General features: G+C 38.5%; 1 long non-coding RNA gene across 5 annotated transcripts in view; it reads right to left on the bottom strand.

Annotated features, from left to right (window-relative positions):
• Positions 1–5,198, bottom strand: part of LOC103747101 — an 11,251-nt gene that overhangs the window by 5,597 nt on the left and 456 nt on the right. For 3 of the 5 annotated variants that reach the window (XR_003846481.1, XR_003846483.1, XR_607829.3), the window contains exon 2: positions 3,353–3,462. The exons of 1 other annotated variant lie outside the window; for it this stretch is intronic. This is a non-coding gene — a long non-coding RNA (uncharacterized LOC103747101). Of the gene's footprint in view, positions 1–3,352; positions 3,463–3,490; positions 3,560–5,198 lie in introns of all 5 variants that reach the window. One more of the 5 variants, XR_003846482.1, reaches the window with a different exon arrangement.

Genomic DNA, 5,198 nt, shown 5'->3' with positions numbered 1-5,198 from the left:
CTCCCCACGACATATCATAGTAAAAACACTAAATGGACAGAACAAAGCGAGAATACTGAAAGCAGCAAAAAAATGAATGAAATGGAAAACAGAATATCAACACTGGAGGATAAAGTTGAAGAACTGAACCACTCAAGCAAAGATTATGGAAAATTAAAAAAAAAAAACACAGAGGAATGGAATATGCAACAGATGTGGGAAACCATGAAAGGACCAAATCTATGGATCATGGGAATAGAGGAAGGAGAATGTCAGGTTAATGGTGTTGACCAGATCTTAAACAGGATTGTAGAAAAGAATTTCCTGAAATTAAGGAAAGACATCCCCATACAAGTACAGGAAGCACATAGAACACCAAATAGGATCAGCAGAAAAGAAACTCCCCACGACATATCACAGTAAAAACACTAAATGTACAGAACAAAGAGAGAATACTGAAAGCAGCAAAAGAAAAACAATAAATCACATATGAAGGAAAGCCCATCAGAATTACAGCTGACTTATCAATGTTGCAGTGTCCTCAGCAACATGGCCTTATCAACCTTTCTAGTGTACAACCAACATTAGTGGCAATAGCCTTGGTGAATTGGAGGACCTCAAGGATCTCTCTCTGACCAACAGCTCATAGGGGGGCAACCCACCCCTGGTACTGTAAATTTTCTTAACAGTTGTCTATAGCTGGTCTTTGCTTCTTCAGGTATCTTTCAAATGGGCTTCACATCTATAAAACACTTGAAGGAAGGTTAACATATACTAAATCACTCATAGACAAGGTCTCACAAAGCATGAAAAGGTTTTGTCCATTTGTATTAACTGTTTTCTCCATAGATCCTTGTTAGGTATCATAGCATGGGTACAAGGCATTAATTTGGTTAATATACTTACAGGTGTTGGCTCCTATGGCCTGACCCTGCACTGGGCTAAAGAACCAGGGGGCTTCTCCTGTCCCTGCTGCACCTTTTGGTTCCCTGAGACAGACAGGCTCTGGGTCTGCCTCCTGACTGTAGCCATATCTGTCATCATCCCATTGACCACACCAGGTTTCTGGGGGAGAACTTGGTGGGAAAAGCTGCTTCCACCCCTAGTATAGCCTTTATCAGAAGAGAAATGCATCTTATTTAATCCTTTTGGGTTCTTAACCACCCCTTGTACAGTTGTTATCCTTCGAATGTTCTTTGTAAATGGTTCTTCTGGCTTTAAAACCTTCCAGAAATGCCTTAGTACCAAATTTGGTTTTCTATCAATTTTTTCTCTGGGGATTTTCACTTGACGTAAGTCTTGCCAAATTTGTCTTCGAGTAACCCAAGTGGACTATTTCTTCAGTCTGGTCTTTTTTATATCTCTTAGAGGGTGTTCTGTTATTTTACAGACAAGTTTTACATGTTGGTCAGAATCATTTAGATTTGCTTAAAGCCTCTCTTACTTTATAAAGATCCTGTCCCATCAAAGGGCTTAGTAAAACCATTAAAGCCCCATACCATTTTCGAGGTCCCAGTTGAATTAGGCTTTCCTTCATATCTGTGGTGAATTCAGTCTTATCTGGCCCAGTGAACTGGACATCATATATTGCTTTACCGATACCTAGTTCTCTCAGTAATGCCTGCCCCTCCTTTATAGTCCTCCAGCCCCTGCTAATCATGTTAGTATCACTTGGTGACAACCATGTATGTTTAATGCCTTTAACCAGCCACCCCATTAAGGACTGCTCCTCCCTGGTTTGGCCAGGTTGATCAGAAAGAAAGAAAGAAAGAAAGAAAGAAAGAAAGAAAGAAAGAAAGAAAGAAAGAAAGAACAAATCCAAATCAACAAAATCAGAGATGAAAGGGGAACCATCACAACAGAAACCCAAAAAAGCCAGACCATTATAATGGAATATTTTTAAATATTCCATTATAAATACAATATTTTAAATCTGAAAATCTAAAAGAAATGGATGGATATCTGAAATCAGGGGAACCACCAAAGTTAAACCAAGAAGAGATCAACAGGTTAAACTGACCCATAACATATAAGGAAATTGAAACAGTAATACAAAGCCTCCCAACTAATAAAAGCCCAGGCCCAGATGGATTTACAGCAGAATTCTATCAGACATTTAAAGAAGATCTCCAACCAATACTACTTAAATTATTCAAAACAATAGAAACAAAGGGAGAACTCCCAAATTCCTTCTGTGAAGCCAGCATCACTCTAATACCCAAACCGGGTAAAGATGCAACAAAAAAAGAGAACTATACACCCATATTCAATGAACATCGGTGCAAAAATTCTCAACAAAATAAATACTTACAAACCACATAAAGACATACATTAAAAAGATCATTCACCCTGATCAAGTAGGCTTTATCCCAGAGATGCAGGGATGGTTCAATATACACAAGTCGATAAATGTCATTAATCATATAAATGGACTCAAACACAAAAACACATTGTCACATATATAACAAACCCACAGCCAACATCATTCTAAATGGAGAAAAACTGGAAGCATTCCCATTGAAATCAGGAACCAGACAAGGTTGCCCACTATCCCAACTTCTCTTTAACATGGTACTTGAAACTCTTGCAAGAGCAATAAGACAAGAGAAGGAAATTAAAGGAGTAATAATTGGAAAAGAGGAGCTCAAATTATCCCTTTTTCAGATGATATGATAATATATCTAAGGGATGCCAAAAATTCCATGCGCAAACTCCTAGAAATTATTAACACATTCAGTAAAGTGGCAGATTACAAAATTAATCTACAAAATCTGAAGGCTTTCTATACACCAATAACAAGCAATCAGAGAAAGAGTACATGGAAACATTCTCCTTCACAATAACTGCAAAAAAAAATATCTGGGAATAAACCTGACCAAAGCCAGTAGCCGGGTGTGGTGGCACATGCCTTTTATCCCAGCACTTGGGAAGCAGAGGCAGGCCCATCTTTGTGAATTCATGGCCAGCCTGGTGTACATAGTTTCAGGACAGCTGGGGCTACAAGGAGACCCTGTCTCAAAAAAAAAAAGACAAAAAAATGAAAGGGATTGAGGAAGACATCAGAAGATGGAAGGACCTCCCATGCTCATAGATTGGAAGAATTAATATTGTGAAAATGACCATCCTACCAAAAGCAATATATAGATTCAATGCAATCCCAATCAAAATCCCCATGACATACTTCACAGAATTAGAAAAAACTATCCTTAAATGCATATGCATAGCCAAAGCAACCCTGAGCACAAAGAACAACACTGAGGGGCTTACTATACCAGATCTCAAAGTATACTACAGAGTTACAGTCATAAAAGCAACATGGTACTGGCACAAAAATAGACACATAGATAAATGAAGCATCATTGAAGATTCAAACCTGAGTACACGAAATTTCAGCCTCCCAATATATGACAAAGGTGCCAAGAACACACAATGGAGGAAAGATGGCATCTTCAACAAATGGTGCTGGCAAAACTGGATCTCCACCTGCAGAAGAATGAAACTAGATACTTACCTTTCATCTTGCACAAAAGTCAACTCCAAATGGATCAAAGACCTCAATGTGAAACTGGAAACCCTGAAACTATTAGAAGAAAATATTGGCAGTAACTTACAAGATATAGGTGTAGGAAAGGATTTTCTAAATTGGACAGAAGCTGCTTAGCAATTAAGGTCAGCAATCAACAAGTGGGACCTCATTAACCTAAAGAGCTTCTGTACAGCAAAAGACACAATCAAAAAAGTGAAGAGAAAATCCACAGAATAGGAAAAAATCTTCACCAGTGACACATTTGATAAAGGTTTAACATCCAGAATATATAACGAACTCACAAAACAAAGAATTGAGAAACCAAAAGGTGGGCTGAAGATCTAAACAAGAGTTCTCAAAGGAAGAAATAAAGATGGTTAACAAACATCTCAAAAGTGTTCTACATCATTAGAAATTAGGGAAATGCAAATTACAACCACCCTAAGGTATCACCTTACCCCAATCAGCCTGACTAGGATGAAGAGAACAAATGATACCAAATGCTGGCGAGGATGTGGAGAAAGGGGAATGCTCATTCACTGCTGGTGGGATTGCAAACTCATGCAACCTCTACAGAAAACATGCAGAGAACTCTTAAAAAACTAAAAATAAACCTAACATATGATCCGGTTGTACCACTCCTTGGTACACTCAAAGGACTCATCCTATTGTAGAGACACTTGTACAACCATGTTTGTTGCCGCTCTTTTCACAATAGCTAAGAGATGGCTAAAAGATGGAAGCAACCTAAGTGTCCCTCAACTGATGAGTGGTTAACAAAAATGTGGTATATTTACACAATGGAGCTCTATTCAGCAGTAAAGAAAGATGAAATAATGAAATTTGCAGGTAAATGGATAGATCTAGAAACTGTTATACTACGTGAAGTAACACAGACTTGGAAAAACAAACGATGTATGTTCTCCCTCATATGTGGATCCTAGCACCAAATCCTTTTAAATTCCAGGTCCTTTTTTTTTTGTCTTTTTTGAGACAGGGTCTCCTTGTAGCCCCAGCTGTCCTGGAACTCACTATGTAGACCAGGCTGGCCTCAAACTCAGAAAGATCTGCCTAATAATATGACGCTATATAGCAGTCCCTTCTGTATGAAATAACTACCATCATCACGACTTCAGCTGAGCCTTATCACTAAACATGACACAATTGGGCTTGTTGACAGTTGTGCTCATTCATTAAAGGATGGCCAAGCAGGGTCATTGGACCCTCACTGGATTATCTAGCCACTCTTCCCAGCCAACTGTATGTAATTTGACCCTAATCACACTTGGCCTCCTGGATCTGGGGAGGGCTAAAGTATACAATCTGAGGAAGGCTAGGAAAAGAAGGCATGACCTATGCTGGGTAAAGGCTTTCCAGTGTGCATACCCTCAGGTCATACACACACCTCAGCAACCCCTCAGTTATCTTGGAAAGTAAGCTCAATAAATACATTGGTTCCCCAGTAAAACTTTAATCAAACATTGGCTTGACACTAGGACTTTAAAAGGGAATAAGCATTGCTTAGCATCCCCAGGAAAAGAAGTCTCACAACAGATGGAAAATTTATTTGTTAATGCTATTATGTATCACAATTGTTTTTTAAAAAAGAAAATGAGAATGCAAAAGATGTTAAAAGGATATGGGAATGGAGATATTTTCCAAAATAGAAAAAATGAGAAAGCCTAAGTAAGTA

The sequence above is a fragment of the Nannospalax galili genome, unplaced genomic scaffold, assembly GCF_000622305.1.
Source record: "Nannospalax galili isolate Female #2095 unplaced genomic scaffold, S.galili_v1.0 scaffold1465, whole genome shotgun sequence".
NCBI lineage: Eukaryota > Metazoa > Chordata > Mammalia > Rodentia > Spalacidae > Nannospalax > Nannospalax galili.
Note: the sequence above shows the minus strand (reverse complement) of the source record. Positions and strands in the feature narration are given on the sequence as shown.